The 19378-nt window shown below is 38.5% G+C and overlaps 1 protein-coding gene across 3 annotated transcripts in view; it reads right to left on the reverse strand.

The window, feature by feature from the left end:
* CBL (Cbl proto-oncogene) overlaps positions 1–19378 on the reverse strand; it is a 77594-nt gene that overhangs the window by 31944 nt on the left and 26272 nt on the right. The gene's annotated exons all lie outside the window — the stretch shown is intronic.

Consider the following 19378-nt stretch of genomic DNA (forward strand, 5'->3'; position numbering starts at 1 on the left):
CGCGATCCTGGAGACCCGGGATCGAATCCCACGTCGGGCTCCCGGTGCATGGAGCCTGCTTCTCCCTCTGCCTGTGTGTCTCTGCCTCTCTCTCTCTCTCTCTCTCTCTCTCTCACTATCATAAATAAATAAAAATTTAAAAAAAAAAAAAAAAAGAGGGTTTTTTACCAAAACAACTCTTCCCATACCAAAACTGAAAGGCTATATATTCAAACCCTGTGACAATTTCTACCTAAGCACATATGCTGCTATGCTTTAACAATTAGCAAGCTTCATTCTGATAACCTCATAAAGATTCCACATAGAATAATGTAGTTATCAAATCACTATGTTGTACACTTGAAATTAATGTAATATTGTGTGTCAACTGTAATACAATGAAAAAAAAAAGATGCCACATAGTACCAACTTAACACATCAGATGAAGTCTCTTTTAGGTATATTCTTTAATCAAGTTATCTTTCTTATCTTTAATGTGTTGTCACACAGAGCAAAATACAGACAGATGCTTCAGATATGGTTATATGCCAAACCAGCTACCAACTATACTTACTTTCCCCTTCATTAATCATTAATATTTATGTTTTCAAGTCTATTCTTCTCTTAAGTGGATTATAAAATTTCAAGTCAATTCATGATCAAATTCTAAAAATTCTCTTTCACGGAGAAATTCTTCTCTTTTTTAGGTTATACAGGAGAGTCACTATCTGTCTCATCTTTGTCTTTCCTATATAAAATGTTGCACCAAAGTAACCAAGTCTTTCTAGCCCTGACTCTTGTGCAAAATGCTACTGAAATTTTTCCAGTCAGCTTTCAACAAATCACCTTCAGTTTTTGTTTTTTTTTTTTAATTTTTATTTATTTATGATAGTCACAGAGAGAGAGAGAAAGAGGCAGAGACACAGGCAGAGGGAGAAGCAGGCTCCATGCACCAGGAGCCCGATGTGGGACTGGATCCCGGGTCTCCAGGATCGCGCCCTGGGCCAAAGGCAGGCGCCAAACCGCTGCGCCACCCAGGGATCCCCCTCACCTTCAGTTTTTTAAGATTTGTCTTCTTGCACTTTAGCAAGTTGCTCTTTCTAGTTTCCTGTTTTCGGAAAGCACCTACAAAAGTGATATTCTTTGAAGACAGTCTAAAACGATTCATATACTAAGTAGATCAAGTGTGAGATAGAAGAAAAAAAAAAGTGTGAGATAGAAGACAAGCACTTCCCAATCCCTAAGCTCCCTTAACCATTGTCCTCCTCCTCCTCGTACTTTGAGATCCTTCAATTATTGCTTGTTAGAACTTTTACTATTTTATCCAAGAGGAAACAAAAAACGGAAAGATCAAGAATATATCCAGAAGGGGGCACCTCACTGCTCAGGAGGTGGACTATGAGACTCTTGACCTAGGTGGTCATGATTTTGAGCCCCACAATAGGCACGGAGAATAACTTAGTTTTTTTTTTTTTTGTATTTTATTTATTTATTCATGAGACACACAGAGAGAGAAAGAGAGGCAGAGACACAGGCAGAGGGAGAAGCAGACTCCACACAGAGAGCCCGACATGGGACTCGATCCCAGGTCTCCAGGATCAGGCAGGCCAGGCCCTGGGCTCAAGGCAGGTGCCAAACCACTGAGCCACCTGGGCTGCCCTATTTTTTTTTTTTAAAGAACTATGCTAAACTGTATAGCAGAATAATGTATGATATGATCAGAAAGATATATATCACACTCTTAAGGTTACCACAGAGCTTTGTCTGGATTCTAACATCATCCTGAATATACCTTTCTTTGGTTTCTCTAATGTTGTCCTCTCTTGGTTCTCCTACTAGTTCTTTTGTCTTTCTCTGGCTTTTCCTATTCTTTCTCTCCTTTTTAAAGATTTTATTTATTTATTCAGGAGAGTCACAGAGAGAGAGGCAGAGACAAGGGGAGAGGGAGGGAGAGGGAGAGCAGGCTCCCTGTGGGGAGCATGATACAGGACTCAAATCCCAGAACCCCGGGATAATGACCTGAGCCAAAGGCAGATGCTCAACCACTAAGCCACCCAGGCATTCCTCCTCCTATTCTCTTAACAGAGCTATTTCCCAAGAATATGCTCTCTGCTATTTTCTTTCTCCATGTACTCTCGACTCTTCTTTCTCATGTCAAGCTTCAGAAACTACTCTGCAATAGATTCCCAAATCTTAAGCACTGGTAGCTCTCCAACTGCCAACCACATTTCTCCACTCAAATGCTAGCACCTCAAAGCAACATGTTCAAAATTAAATTAATCTTGCTTCTCAAATCTGTTCTTTCTTCAAGTTCTCTTTAATGATGACACCATTTATCTACTTGCCACAAAACCTTAGAGTTATCTTGGTTTCTTCCATTTTCCTTATTCTCCATATGGGATTTGTTAATTTGCTGACCACTCTTCTCTTCCTACCTTTAAATTTTATTATTATTCTAATAAAAGTTCCTCGCTAACTTCCCCCACCTACTCTACAATTCAAACTTCAGTCTTCCATACTGATGGCCAAAAACACGAAAAGATGCTCAATATCACTCATCAGGAGATATTACCTCACACCTGTCAGAATGGTTGAAATCAACAACATAAGAAATAAGTGTTGCTGAGGATGCTGAATGGAACTGAACTGGAGCAGCCACTTGGAAAGCAGTATAGAAGTTCCTCAAAAAAGTTAAAAATAGAACCACCCTACAATCCAGTCATCACACTTCTGGTTATTTACTGCCCAAAATATAAAAACACTAATTCAAAGGAATACATGCATCCCTATGTTTATAGCAACATTATTTACAATAGCCAAACTATGGAAGCAGCCCAAGTGTCCAGAGGAATGGATAAGAAAATGTGGTATACAATGGAATATAATTCAACCATAAAAAGAATGAAAATTTGCCATTTGCAATAACACGGATGGAGCTAGAGAGAATAATGCTAAGTGATGTCAGTCATAGAAAGACAACTAGCATATGATTTCTCTCATATATAGAATTTAAGAAACAAATGAGCAAAGGAAAAATGAGCAAAGGAAAAAAAAAAAAAAAAGACACACAAACCAAGAAACAGACTCTTAACTCTAGAGAACTGATGGCTGCCAGAGGGGAGAGGGTTGGGGAATGGGGACATAGGAGAAGGGGACTAAGAGTCCACTGATCACAATGAGCACTGAGTCATGTATAGAACTGTCAAATTACCACACTGTACACCCGGAACTAATATAACACCGTTTGCTAACATACTGGAATTAAAATTTAAAAATTTAATAATAATAATAATAACAAACTTCAGTCTTTAGTCTCCTCCTATGCCAATCCAATCATGCCACACATAACGCCTTTTAAGGAGGGAAAAAAACAATTTCCAAAGTGCCAGTGGGACAAAATCCAAACTCAGCTTTGATTAGAAGGCTTTCCACTGATCTGGATCTAACCTACCTTTCTAATTTCTTACTTCATCACAAGTATTTCCTAGCCAAACTGAATATGTCATCTTTTTTTATACATATTACCCTTACTCACTTTCCCATCTCTGAGCCTCTGCTTATCTGTTTCCCCAGTCTGAAATGAGACGCAACTTAAATGTCATTTCCTAAGAAACCTTCTAGAAGCAGTAAACCAATAAAATACCCACAGCATATTCGCTGAAGTTCTCAGGCCATCTGAACCCATCTTGTACTTGAGTAATCTGTGTACACAAGAGCTAAATCCATTTCTAATGTGTATTTCTATCCTGTAGGGCATCTGGCACAATTTCTAACCTTCATGATACCTTAAGAAAACACCAAGTGCCTAATATGTGCTTGCTAAGCACTAGGGATGGATACAACAGTGAACAAAATTCCTGGTTTCATGGCATTTACATTCCCATGGGAGAGCATCAGGTGGTGGGAGAAAAGTGCTCTGAAGAAAAACAAAGCAGCCTATGAGAAGAGAGTTGTGAAGGGTTGCCGTCTTAGGAACTTCTGAGAGCTGATTCTTAAACCAAGTCTAAAGTGGGGACAAGTGAGTCTGGGATGACTTGAGCCATGTCGGCATCTTTTCAAATAATTTTCCAAAAAAAAAAAAAAAAAAAATTTCCAGTCAGATCTACCAAGTGTCCAGCATTATGCTGGATCAGAGATAAAACAAACACACCAATATAATAATGGACAGAAAGCTATTTTAATATGTGAAGTAAGCCACAAGAAAAGTGAAAGTTATTGACCACAAGGATATAATGGTACCAGGTCTGTAAGAGCAATTCAAAGTGCTGACTGAAATAGATACTGAAAATCAATTTGAGACACTTCCCTGCTTAAGGATGCATTCCCCCAAAAAGCCAGCTTACATTTCTGAAAACCACCAGAGATGTGCACCATAAGCATCACACTTCTTAAAAGGAAATTAAGCATCTATAAAAGCCCACAGGGTCAGAGCATTTTGTAACTGATCTGAGTTGAAATTCTGTTCAATAACACTTTAAGGCCATAGGCTTATAGCTGAGTGTCTGCAGTGTAGAGGACTGAATTTAATCAGCAGAATCTGTCTAAACATGTAATCTTAGAACAATGAGGTATGATGGATATTAGGCTAATAACAAGGTAAGCAATACTTTGCAAAATTCTGTCAGCAGTTACTTCAATTTATACAGTATGTTTGAACTACTCTCCAGAGATCTACAAAGGAACACAACTCTTCCATTTTTTAAAAAATATCCTGAAGACAAAACTTTTCTTTCTTAAGTTCCAGCAGTGGCACTTTAACTCAGTATTTTTTATCACATTTAAAGCCAAACATCTACATCTAAGTAACCACAAATTCTACTCTATGGCTTCCATCTTTCTCTTCTCTTTGCTCACAACTTTCCCATAATCAAATGCTGATTCAGTATGCAGTGTCAGAGTTGTTGTGTTTGTTTTTGTTTTTTTTCTGAAGTTCAAGACCAGTGTCAGTTCTTTTCTCCCTCCCTCAGGTCCTATTCTAAAAGCCAATATACCTTTGTACCTCAGGCCTAAAACAATACTTACATTTTCTGGGTATAATTTCAGCTAATAGGGACTAAGATTTCTATGTCATCACCAATACATAGGTACATTAAAGATTAAAGAAGCTATTATAGTTCCTGTTTTAGCTTCTAGAGTATAAAGATAAATACAACTTGAGAGGAATTGCAATCACCACTTCTACAGATCAAACAAGACAGCGTTGAAAAGTAGCCTTTAGGGATCCCTGGGTGGCTCAGCAGTTTAGTGCCTGCCTTCAGCCCAGGGCGTGATCCTGGCTCAGCAGTTTAGTGCCTGCCTTCAGCCCAGGGCGTGATCCTGGAGTCCAGGGATCAAGTGCCGCATCAAGCTCCCTGCATGGAGCCTGTGTCTCTGCCTCTCTGTGTGTTGTTTTTAAAAAAAAAAAAAAAAAAAAAAACAGGAAAAAGTAGCCTTTATATGAATATGAGGTAAACAGAAACCTCTTCAAATGAATCCAGCTGATGAACTTACTAATGCACAAAATAGTGAAAAACAAACTATCTTGTAACTTAGGGCCACATAAGTTCTTTGCAGAGAAAGAGGAAATGGAAAAAAGAACATAGCATGGGGAGATAAATTGACCCTTTCTATTAAAATGTATTAACATTTAAGACAAGTACTGACAGTAGTACCACTCTGTTTTACTTAATGAGAATGTTCCATCCCTTTGAAGTACAGCAACAATATCATGAAGAAAAGGACTGTTGAGGCACCTGGACAGCTCAGTCAGTTGGGCGTCTGTCTAGCTTCAGCTCAGGTCATAATCCCAGGGTCCTGGGATCCAGCCCCATGTGAGGCTCCCTGCTCAGGGGGAAGGCGGCCTCTCCCTCTCTCTCTCCCCTTTCCCCCTGCTTGTGTTCTTTCTCTTGCTCTCTCAAACAAATAAAATCTAAAAAAGAAAGAAAGAAAGAAAGAAAGAAAGAAAGAAAGAAAGAAAGAAAGAGAGAGAGAGAGAGAGAGAGAGAGAGAGAGAAAGAAAGAAAGAAAGAAAGAAAGAAAGAAAGAAAGAAAGAAAGAAAGAAAGAAAGAAAAGGACTGTTAAGAAATAAAACCTCAAGAGATTGGAATAGTGTAGGGGAAAAAGGATGACTTATAAAACAACTGGTCCAATGTATTCATAAGGATATTCTCACTTAAGATTCCGGTTTTTTTGAAACTCCACTTTGATAGAGATAAATTCTATAACTGACAAGCATGCTCTGTCTATTCTTTCTATAAAGAAGTTATCTGAAAATATGTGTGATAATACTTAAGAAGACAAGAGATCTAAAATGTATTTCCTGGGGTGCCTAGTGGGCTCAGTCAGTAGAGCATGTGACTCTGGATCTCGCAGTTATGAGTCTGAGCCCACATAGTTGGGGATAGAGATTACATAAAATTAAAACCCTTAAAAATAAACAAATAAATAAAATAAAATGTATTTCCTGAACTCCCACTAATTTACTGTGCCCTTGGGTAGTTACTTAACCTCTCTGGGCTGCCACTCCCTGAGGTATAATATAAAGCAGCTGGAACCAAAGACTCTTAAAGATCTCTATCAATAAAAATTTACGAATTTATGCTACTCCACAGATTTGAAACTGGAAAGAAACCTTAACTTGAGCAGTTTAATTTCATAAAAGGATTTAAGAAGAAAGACTCAAGAGAAAGCAAGCTAGTATGTATCTTTATAAGTTGGAGGAGTAGAAATTAATAGAAATAATTTTTACAAGATTTTATTTCTGCCTACAAAGAATGTTTTTACTTTTTAACATTTTATTTTTAACTTAAATTCGATTAATTAATATATATCAAATGATTAGTTTCAGAGGTAGAATTCAGAGTGATTCATCAGTTGCATACAACACCCAGTGCTGGGCAGCCCCGATGGCCCAGCAGTTTGGTGCCGCCTTCAGCCTGGGGCACGATCCTGGAGACCCGGAATCGAGTCCCGGAATCGAGTCCCACGTCGGGCTCCCTGCATGGAGCCTGCTTCTCCCTCTGCCTGTGTCTCTGCCCCCCTCTTTCTATCTGTCTGTCATGAATAAATAAAATAAAATCTTAAAAAAAAAACAAACACCCAGTGCTCATTCCATCACGTGCCCTCCTTCAGGCCAATCACCCAGTTACCCCATCCCCCCACCTCTCTCCCCTCCAGCAGCCCTCAGTTTGTTTCCTATGACTTAAGAGTCTCTTTTGGTTTGTCTCCCTCTCTGACTTTGTCTTATTTTTGCCTGCAAAAAATTTAAATGAACTTCTGTTTCATGGAATTTAAATGAACAGCAGTTAATTGTATGACCCCACCTGGTTCAATTTTATGAACCCAACTGAAAAGTTCATCTGATCTGGTAAATTAAATACTGTTATCTATTCCAACATTAGGGATCTGCTAAATCCTAGAATGTGTGGTGAATTCTTTCACTCATTTCTGAAGAAAAAACACAGAAACATCCAAAATCATCTCAGCCATTTAAAAATACTCTCTCATGTGAAAATGATTCAAGGGCTCAGAAAGAGGAAGCCTGGGTGGCTCAGCGGTTTAGCGCCTGCCTTCGACCCAGGGCCTGGTCCTGAAGACCCAGGATCGAGTCCCACGTCAGGCTCCCTGCATGGAGCCTGCTTCTCCCTCTGCCTGTGTGTCTGCCTCTCTCTCTCTCATGAATAAATAAATAAAATCTTAAAAAAAAAAAAAAGAAAAAGAAAGCTCAGAAAGAAATTCTTTGCTTTTTAACAAGAAAGAAGCAGAACCTACCTTTTACAATCAAGTTACTTGCAGAATCAAAGTGATGGGGTATATAATTGGTGTAAAATTCAATTTTTCTGTATGAATGAAAATTCTGTAATAAAACATTGGGGGGGAAATCCCAATAATTTAGGCAGAAATCTATTTTAATATTTGTGGACCCAATGAAATTATATTTCCCAATGGGTAAATTTCAAAATGATTAACACTTTTAATCCAATGATTAACAAACAAGCTATAGAACATTGTACAGTATCATTTTGGAGTTGTAAAATATTCCCCAAAATGAGGTCACAGAGATAATCTATTTTTTGCCATTCAGCCACAGTGTGGGCTAAAGGCCCCCTATGGATGATGATAAATGGATTATACTGTTGCATAGTGAAACATTCAATCCTTGTAAGTGTTTCATTTACTGGTACCATTTCAGTGATAACCATGCTGCTTTCCTAGTCCTTGAACTCTGAGAAGCTTATATGCAAACACTAGTGTCATCCAAAGAATGCTGAGTGAGAGCATACTGAGATGACATTCATAACTCAATAGCAGCATCCCCTGTTCACAGTAATCAGCTTTAAAAATAGATACAACGGAACTTCTTTCAACAAGCTCCACAGGAAGTCAATAAAGTACTGTTAAACTCTTATCTGCTTAAACTGCTGAAAAAAAAAGGGGGGGGGGAACAAAACCAAAACCATCACCTACAAAAGAAGTTCTGAGCCAATATCTCTAAAAATATCAATGACCTTTTTCTCATACGAAAGACATATTAAATGTACCCACTGTTATACTTGCGGCCTTGCTTTTGAGATGCCCAAGTTAACATTAACAGGGTACCATTAACCACCCAGAGCATTCTGAGCTACCCGTTTCATACAATTCAGTTAGAGGGACACTAATCTAATTCATCAGGTGAATGGGAAGGCAGCAGTGCATGTGAAAATCTCCCAATATTCCCCTCACACTTTTAACATATTAATCTTAACTTTACTGTAAACTCAATCTCATTAACTCCTCCCTATACAAAAATCTTCAAGGACTTCCCATAACCACCAAAAAAGTTCAAATTGCTCAGGTTACAAATCAAAGCACTTACGATATGGTCCTGATTCATCTTTCTAAACACATACTACTATTTCCCCACTCTCTACTTTCAGGGCCTCCACACCTTTCTTGATGGTGTCACATCAACAATATTAGCCACTATCTCTAACAGTTAACATTAAGAGCTTAATATGTAACAGATGCTTTGCTAAGCTACATACATACCCATTTAATATTCATTAACTGCCCTCTGAAATAGGAATTACTAATCCTATGTTACAAATGAGAAACAAAGACTTAGATATTAAATAACTTGCCCAAGGTCATAGAGCTGGTAAATGGTAGAGCAGGTCTCCCTGAGTCCAGGCTGGTTGGTATAACGCAGATTTCCTTTCCAATGCCTGTGGTAACTGAACTGCCCAAAGTTCATCTCAAAATGCTCTCTCTCCAACGTGTGTATTAGGGCAGGTAGGTGTGGGATATTCACCAGTCTTCATTTAATGCCCACTCTCCAAATCTCAGACCCCAATGCCCCTTGTTCATACTCAGCACAGGCTCTACCATGTTCTGCTTTGTATCCATGTCTCAGTCCCTAACTGGACAACAAGTCCTTATGGGCAGGGGCAGGGAAGGTATCTTACACACTATCTCCTGCAGTAGTGAGCACACTGCCTTGCATGTAACAGGCATTCAATAAATTTGTAAAACTAAACTGGAAAGTATTATTTTATTTCTTAAATAAACTTTTTATTCTGAAATCTCAGATTTACCAAAAAATTGCAAAGATAGTACAGAATGTTCCCATTCAGTTTTCAGTTTTCCTTAATAGTAATAGTATTACCATCTTATATTACTGTGGTACATTTGCCAAAACAAACAAACCAACATGGGTATGGTCCTATCAACAAAATCCCAGACTTAATGGCAGGTCTCACCTGTCTTTTTCTATTAATGTCCTTATTTGTTCCAGGATCCAATCCAGGATACATTACACATTTATCATTATATCTCCTTTTCCTCTAGTCTGTGACGGTTTCTTAGTCTTTATTATTCTTTGACCTTAACAGTTTTGAAGGGTACTTGTCAGGTATTTTGTAAAGCATCCTTCAATGTGTTTAGCTGTTACTCTCATATTTTTGACAAGACTTGAGTTTACAGAAAGAATGCCACAGAAGTGAGATGCCCTTCTCATCACATCTTATCAGGGGTACATGAAGTCCACATGACATCATTGGTGATGTTAAACTTGACCATTCGGTTAATGCAGGGAGTGTTTGCCATGTTTCTCCACTGTACAGTAAACTAGTGGAAAATATTTCCTTTTTCACAGATATTTCTTCCTAACTCATCTGGATCACCTATACTAGAGACAATATTTTACAATTATTTTACAATAATTAATAATTATTTCCTAAGGAGTTTAAGAAAATAATCTGACTTCCCTGTATTTCAAAATAAGCTTTGAATGTATTCAACCCAAGTTCTGAAAGATTATATAAGCTATTACATACACTGAAGCAACTCTGCAGCTAAAAGTGTATTAGCCCCAAGAACTGATTATTACTTCTCTATACCAGTTCTTCGAATATAGAAACATATAAGTAACATAATGCAGAAAATCTCTAAAACTTCTCATACCCTCTAACAAATGACAAAACCACCAGGCACCTTTCAGAAAGCTTGTCCTGTGAACTTAAAAAATAAATTTAAAAATATATGGATATATAGACAGACAAAACAAATTATATTAGCAGGAAACAGCTGTGATAGATTCTAATCAAATATATAGAAAGTCTATCTGGTTATCATGAATTATTTACCTCTTGAATATATGACACACTAGATATTTAAATATACAGTTCCTCTGAACAAATAGAGTAGCTACTAAACTTTACTATCATCAAGACTTGGGAAAGAATATGGAATTTTCTGTAACTATCTGAATCTAAGACTTTTGGAGATATAAAAACTAGAGACATCTTCATCACTGCCATTCTCTTCAATTTATTTTCCATGAAAAAATAACCCTCAGGTTCACAATTCTAGATCTCTGTACAACTCTGGTATTACTATTTTAGTTATTTAGTTAACAGAATTTTATTTTTTTTTAAGATTTTATTTATTTATTTGAGATAGAAAGAGCAAGACAGAGAGCATGAGCAGGGAGCAGAAGAGGGAGAAGCAGAACCCCCACTGCCCCCACCCCCATCACCCTGACCATCGGGAGCCAGACATGGGGCTTGATCCCAGGATCCTGAGATCACGACCTGAGCTGAAGGCAGATGCTTAACTGACTGAGCCACCCAGGTGCCCCTAGTTAGCAGTATTTTAGCCCTTAGTATTTAGTAGTATTTTATAAAATTCAACAAACTTTATTAAGAAACCATAAACAAAGACAATGCCATATAACATAGGAAAGAAAGTCTTCCTGGACCTGTCTAGTTAGCAAAACAGATTCACACAATTTGGCAGGCCAGAGTCAAGTAAAAACCAAGTGCTGTAAGAGTATGGGTGGGAGAACCACAAATTAAAATTAATATAATTTAGGAGGCCTCTTGGGCTTTAGAGAATTAATCTTCAATCAATCAAACTTCACCAGACAACATGGGAAGGAAAGAAATTCCAGGCTAAGGGAGTGACCAAGGCTCCATAAAAGAGCTCGGGGACTGACCAACCAACTGGAATTATCTAGAATGTACCAAAATGGCAGCATATGATAAAACTGAAAACCCAGGTAGGATTCAAAATTTAGCAATTAGAGTGGGAGATATTGCAAATGCAGTGGGAAGTCACTCAGAGTTTGCAACTGGGAGTAACATCTAATCGATTTTAAGGCTATAAATGACAGTGTAGCAGAAAGAGTGAAATAGAGAAAGGACAAAAGCAGAGATCACTTAGGATAGACTGCAGCAGAAAGGTAATGGGAGCCTGAACATAGGCACTAAAATAAGACAGATTTGGGGCACCTGGTAGGGCCTACAACTCTTGATCTTGGGATCATGAGTTCAAGCCCCATGTTGGGTATAGAGATTACTTAAAAAAAAAAAAAAAAAAAAGAAAAAAAATATATATATACACACACACACCCAATACACACACACACACACACACACACACACACACACACTTTAAAATACACACACAGGGATCCCTGGGTGGCGCAGCGGTTTGGCGCCTGCCTTTGGCCCAGGGTGCGATCCCCAGAGACCTGGGATCGAATCCCACGTCGGGCTCCCGGTGCATGGAGCCTGCTTCTCCCTCTGCCTGTCTCTGCCTCTCTCTCTCTCTGTGACTATCATAAATAAATAAAAATTTTAAAAAATAAAAAATAAATAAAAAAATAAAATACACACACATTTAATAAATAAGACAGATGTGAGAGATGCTACAGAAGTAAAATTTAAGAAAAGACAAATGAATAGAAGAGATGATGAACCTGAAACTGAGCCTGAACATCTGGGAACAGGGTCTTAAAAATAATATATTAATAAAAGCTAATACTTTTTAAGGGCTTTCTATATGTTGGGTACTTTACATATTTTATAATTTAATTCTCACTCACAATCCTGTAAGACAGATTCAATGATTACCCCCATTTTACAAATGAAAAACCCCAGGTTGAAAGAACTAAGCCTAGAACCCATCCCAGAAGTTCGTGCTTGCCACCACACCTGATACCAGTCCCGGAATAAAGAGGCAACTGGCCTGCTTAAAGAAGAGGACATATTCTGGGTTCAGACATGTTGAGTATGAGATGTCTGAAAGACATTAACATGATAATGTCTAACTAGCAGCCTGGGAAACAGATAGGGTAGCAGGTTTGTGAATAATCTGTGGAAGACTGTGGACACTGTTGGGAATGGAATGGAACCATCATTCTCTCACACAGAGCAATCAAACTGAAATGATGGGAGTTGTGAAAAGACTTGGAATATCTCCCTTTGGGAGGAGTGTGGGGGAAGATGGGATGGAGTCAAAACATGAGTGGAGACTTCTCTCACAAAAAGAACAAAACTGGGGCACTTGGCTGGCTCAGCTGGAAGAGCGTGGGACTCTTGGTCTTGGATCATGAGTTCTAGCCCCATGCTGGGTGTGGAGATTACTTAAGATATATAAATAAATAAACTTAAAACGGCAGAACAGATCCATGTGAATGGTTATTTTGAAATACTGGGGAATCGGGATCCTTGAGTGGCGCAGCGGTTTGGCGCCTGCCTTTGGCCCAGGGCACGATCCTGGAGACCCGGGATCCAATCCCATGTCGGGCTCCCAGTGCATGGAGCCTGCTTCTCCCTCTGCCTGTGTCTCTGTCTCTCTCTCTCTCTCTCTCTGTGACTATCGTAAATAAATAAAAATTAAAAAAATAAAAATCTTAAAAAAAAAAAAAAAAAAAGAAATACTGGGGAATCAATGTCCCAAGCGAACTACCTTTCTAAGAAAATCATGCTAATTTTGTGTATTCTCACATAAGCCAGAAATTAATGCCATCTCTTTGAGACCCAGTCTTCGTTTCTCAGTATCTTTTATACAGACTTGATGAAAATGCATTCAGCATCTTAGCACATCTTCATAGATTCTAAAATTTTAGGGACTGTACCATTCATCCAGTGGCCTCCATCATACTTCCCAACAGGAAAATGTTCATGGAACTTGTATATTAGAGCCACCATGCAAAAGTAAACAATATTTTATTGTTCAGTAAGTTCAGCAAAGTAGAACACTTATGATAAAATGTCAAAGTGCAGAGATATATTCACAAATGAAGAAAAATAAAGAAAAAAATTGCAAATATATCAAGTAGAATACAAGATATTTGAAAGCTATGTGAGAATGCAAACTTAAGCCTATCATAATTGGTAAAAATCTTCAAAATGTAGCAACTCTCAAAAATCTGACAGAATTAGACACAAATAAAAATATAGAAGGCATTTTAATAACATTATAATGAACTCTATATTCCAATAACTTTTACTAACTTACTCATTCTGTCCATATTGAATGCCTACTACGTGGCATGCACTATTCTTAAACTTATAAATTTAAAGGAAATGGACTATTCCATTACCAACCTAGAGTAAACCACAACCATTTAAACAGACTAGGTGTCAAAAGCCCCTCCTCACCCCTCATACAGACATAGTTATGCATGCATGTGTGCACAAGCATGCACAATAGACCATAACAGTACTACAGAGGAAATTTTTGCTAAATATCCCCACAAAAGTGAATTCTCATTTTTGCAAATTGTCACAAATACAGAAAGAATTCATTGTGATTGTTTCCATAATCGAAGACCATGAGAAAAAAATTACATGCTAGTTTCTCTAATATAGATGAAAAAATAATAAATGATTGGGTTTTTAAGATTTTACTTATTTATTTATTTTAGAGACAAAGAGAGAAAGAGCGTGAACAGGGAGAAGAGCAGAGGGAAAGGGAAAGGCAGAGAACTCAAGAAGGCACTGTACTGAGCACAGAGCCAGATGCAAGGCTCAATCTCACAATTCTGACTGAGTTCATGACCTGAGCGGAAACCAAGAGCGGGTCACTCAACCAACTGAACCACCCAGGGGCCCCAAAATCATAAATGATGGTTAAAAAGAATCCAGTGAAGCATTTATACATCATTACAAACTAGAGTTGATCCAAGCAATGCAAGGACTTTAATTTTACAAACCTATTACCACAGCTCACTGTAACAACTGTATACAGAAAAACAAAATATGGTATCGCCTGGGTGGCTCGGTTGGATGAGCATCTGACTCTTGGTTTCAGCTCAGGTTGTGATCTCAGGGTCATGAGATCGAGCCCTGTGTCTGGCTCCTCACTCAGCAGAGTCTGCTTGTCTCTCTCTCTCTCTTGCCCTCTGCCCCTCCATGAACAGATCCACCCCCATCTCTACAAGCTCTCACCCTCTGAAATAAATAAATAAATCTTTTTATTTTACTTTTTTTCCAAAGATTTATTTATTTATTCATGGGGGGGCGGGCAGAGACACAGGCAGAGAGAGAAGCAGGCTCCATGCAGGGAGCCTGACGTGGGACTCGATTCCGAGTCTCCAGGATCACACCCCGGGCTGAAGGCGGTGCTAAACCGCTGAGCCACCGGGGCTGCCCCCCAAAAAAATTTTTTTAAAAAGGAAAAAAAGAAAAACAAAACGTTCACTTTATAGAACCAGTGACTTTTTTTTTTTTTTTTAATCAGTCACTTTTTATCTCCATGGCAGTCCAGTTCCCACTTCAGTCCCAGCCATCACCATCTCAGAACCCAGATGACTGGTTTAGCTCCTGAATGGTCATGCTGTGCTCTCTGGCAACGAGCTTTGGCAATGAACTGAGGACCAAGGGCTCTTCCTTCCCTCTGCCAGGAGGGGTTTCTCCTCAACATCTTGCCAACAGCTCCCACCAACTCTACATACCAGACAGCTGGTTCTCAGCAACTCTTAAAAACAAGTGGTTCCCAAACTCCCACTTTTTACCTCACTCATTATATTCAACCCCATAAAAAGAGAGTGCAGGAATGGGTTGGGGCTCAGTCTCATGGTACAGCCTGTTTTGCCCAATCCAAGGACTCCTGTTCTCCCCTCCATAGGACACCAAGAGAATAGGGGTCTGTGTGCCTATCATCCTTCTACCCTGACATTGGCCTGGAGTCCACTGAGAGCAAGTTCTCAAAACTACCTGCTGACTGAACACTTGCATAAAGAAAAACTTCAAGAGCCTTTGCATTATGACACTGCTTCTGAAAAAGTTATGGTAAAATATACATAAAATTTAAAATATAAAAATTACTATTTTAAATATTTTCAAGTGTACAGTTCAGTGGAGAGGACACTGAATACTTTTCTCCTCTTATTTCTTGATGACTGTGTATCTCTAAAAAAAAAAAAAAAAGCATATGCTTTCTGTGAACAATGCATTATTCTAAGTGTTTTCCATAGATTAACTAATTCATTGTAATACAATCCCCTGAGAACACCTTTAAGTGAGTTATCTGAGGCACAGAGCAGTAACCTGTTTCAGGTCATGGAGACTGGATGGCAGAGGACTCCACTCTGGAATCCAGCTCACATACACAGCCAGCACATTTACATCTAATATACTCTGCCTTAATATCACTGCTTAACATGCATGTTGCCTGACATGTGAGTGTGTCACTGGCTAGAAATGATTGAGAAACTGTGCTAGAAAGCAGGGCCTTAATAATCATTCAGGATCTACAAGTAAAGATTTAATCTACAAAACCTTGATCCAGTGTTTAAAATGTAAAATAGATAATATTCACTCCTACACAGATAGGCCCACAGATCCTGCACAGAGGTTCACATGGAGAACTTAGCTCACAGTTAATACAAACAACAAAGCAAGATTCTCTTTCCTTGGTGCCTTTTTACTCATACTCTTTGAAGTTACAACAGGAGAATCAAAGAATAGGACCACTATTATATGGGTCAACTTTACCCGAGAAAATACAAGTCAACTACTTTAAATGTAAATAACTGGGGCAAGAAGCTCTAAGAGTAAGAATGAAACAAGTTAAGAAATACTAACTCTGAATACTTAAACTTGGATTTCAACCATCTAGGTATATTTTATTAGACACTAAAGCTGGGTGAGTGTTTTGCATGTAAAAGGAGGAGGGGGAGGGTTTAAACAGAGAGAAAAGAAAAATGCTAAGGAAGACTTCTTATTCCATTTCTTTGACAAATTTGAAACACTCAATTTAAACTTTCTGCAAAACAAACAAACCTATATTTCCATACACACAAAGTAAAAAAATAAGTTGCCAGGATTAAAGTTCACACTGCATTTTCATACTACTAGGTATCCCTAGCAAGCATTTGCTGCTTTGTACACTACAGCCTGGCAAAAAGGACATTCTTGTAGCCAGCTTTTGAGCTCGTTCTTTAAGATGTTCTAATTTAAATGCAGTTGTACACTTCGCAAGTTATTATCATTTTAGAGCAAGTCTTGGTTGGCACTATTAGAGCAAAGTGATTAGAAAAAGCTTTGGCACATTCTACTTGACATTCACTGCTTACTTCTCTATAATGCTCTAGTTTTACAAAAGTTATCACAGATTCTTTGAAGGGAGGCAAGAGAGGGGATCTTCAGGTTCCCTTTATTTGCATCATCAAGCTTATTATGTCCAATAAGAAATATTTTGAGTGAAATTCTGTTATTAAAGATATAATCCGGGAACCCTGGGTGGCGCAGCAGTTTGGCGCCTGCCTTTGGCCCAGGGCGCGATCCTGGAGACCCGGGATTGAATCCCACATGGAGCCTGCTTCTCCCTCTGCCTGTGTCTCTGTGCCTCTCTCTCTCTCTCTCTCTGTGACTATCATAAATTTAAAAAAAAAAAAAAAAATATATATATATATATATATATATATATATAATCCTGTGGTAAATCATACCACTGAGTATTTTTGTGTTCAAAGACATGTCTATTAAAAAAAATTATATTAACTTCTCCGAGTCTATGTGGCTTAATATCTAATATTTGAAGTGTGGCCTTCAAGGGCTTATTTCTGTAATAAGGAATGGATTTTAGTTACCGTTCCTTCACATTCAAAGAAAACCAGGGCACCTGGGTGGCTCAGTGGTTGAGTGTCTGCCTTTGGCTCAGGTGGTGATCCCGGGGGTCCTGGGATCGAATTCTACATTGGGGTCCCCACAGGGAGCCTGCTTCTCCTGCCTATGTCTCTGCCTCTCTGTGTGTCTCTCATGAACAAATAAATAAATCCTCAAAAAAAAATAATAATAATAAATAAACATTTGGGAGACTAGCTTTAAAAAAAAGAGGCTCTGGCACTTAACTAGCTACATGTACTTGGGTAACTTATTCTAACTCTTAGTAATACAAAAATGCCTCTTCAGGTCCTCTGCCCATTTTTTAGTCAGATTATTTGTATTTCTGGTATTGAGTTTTAGGAATTCTTTATATATTTTGATTACTGACCCCATATTGGATAGATCACTCACAGATCTTTTCTCCCATTCAGCGGGTTGCCTTTTTGTTTTGTTGATTGTTTTCTTCAATGTGCAAAAGCTTTTTAATTTGATATCATCTCAACTGTTTATTTTTGCTTTTGTTCCTCTTGCCTGAGAAGACCAATCCAGAAAAATATTGCTAAGGCTGATAACCAAGAGTTTACTGCCTACATTTTCTTTTTTTTCTTTTTCTTTTTTAAAGATTTATTTGAAGGGTACCTGGGTGGCTCAGTGGATTAAGTATCTGCCTTTGGCTCAGGTCATGATCACAGGGTCCTGAGACTGAGTCCCCGGTTAGGCTCCCTCCTCAAAGGGGAGCCTGCTTCTCCCTCTTCCTCTCCTGCTCCCCCTGCTTGTGCTCTTAGTCAAGTGAATAAATAAAATCTTTTAAAAAAAGAAAAGATTTGAGAGAGAGCACACATGCTGGGGGTAGAATGGTGGCGGGAGGGAAAGAGTCTTAAGGAGACTCCATACTGAGTGTGGAACCCTACATGGGGTTTGATCCCATCACCTTGAGATCACAACCTGAGCCAAAACCAAGAGTCAAATGCTTAACCAAATGCATCATCCAGACACCCCTAGATTTTCTTTTAGGAGTTTTATACTTAAATCCAAATTCCTTTGCACTTCTTTTTGATAAATTTCTAAAAATGGAACTACTGAGCAAGATTCTGAATCTTTCTATATAAACCAGTCCCCAGAAGCTAAATCAATTTCATTCCTATCACAACCAGGTAAAGGAGTACTCATTTTCCTGCACCCTCCCTTTGAAACACTAATTATAAACTGATCTTCCATTTTTTGCCAATCTTTTAGGTCAAAAAAAAAATTATCTTAGGACTAACATTAGGACTGTTCAACTTTCGTATTTGCCTTTTTCTTTTGTGAACTAATCATTTCCTGTGTCAATCTTCTATTTAGAAAGAGAGTTTTTTTGTTTTTTAAATTTTCTTTCTAGTCTCTCTTCTTTCTTGCTCAGTCTCCACTGCCGACTCCTCTCCCCTTAGATGATTCTATCCACTCTTGGCTTTAAATATTATTCCAAATCCCATCAAATTTCTAACTACTCCACACCTCTCCCTCTGAATTCTGAAGCCTACTACAGCCATTTGTCTACTTATCACCTTAGATGGCTTATAAAAATATCTCCAATGTAAAGGTCCAAAATGGAACTCTTAATCCTCCTCACTAACTCTTGATTTAGCTCTCCCCACGTCTATACTCCAAAGTCCTCATTTTAATAAATGCTGCTGCCACTGGCAGAGTTCATGATAGAGACCTAGAAGTCATCCTTGATCCTTCCCTCTCATCTTTTCCTGTCCTCCTCTTGTCCAATTCACCAGCAATTATTTTTTATTCTAGCTCCACTCTGTCCACTTTTCTTCCTTTCGGCCTTTCCCCTAGATCAGGCAACTCTCACCTCCCATTTGGCTTGACAGCAACAACCCTGTAACCTATCCCTGTACTCCCATCACTGTTACCCCCACAAGCCTAATATATTTCCCACAGAGCAGCCAACACTATCATAAGGTAACTACCAGATCAGGTCCTTCCCCTCTTTCTATACCTTTCTGTGGCTTCCCATTTACACCATCTATTCCCATTGCTCAAACCAGAAACC

The sequence above is a fragment of the Canis lupus genome, chromosome 5 (genome assembly GCF_011100685.1).
Source record: "Canis lupus familiaris isolate Mischka breed German Shepherd chromosome 5, alternate assembly UU_Cfam_GSD_1.0, whole genome shotgun sequence".
Taxonomy (NCBI): Eukaryota; Metazoa; Chordata; class Mammalia; order Carnivora; family Canidae; genus Canis; species Canis lupus.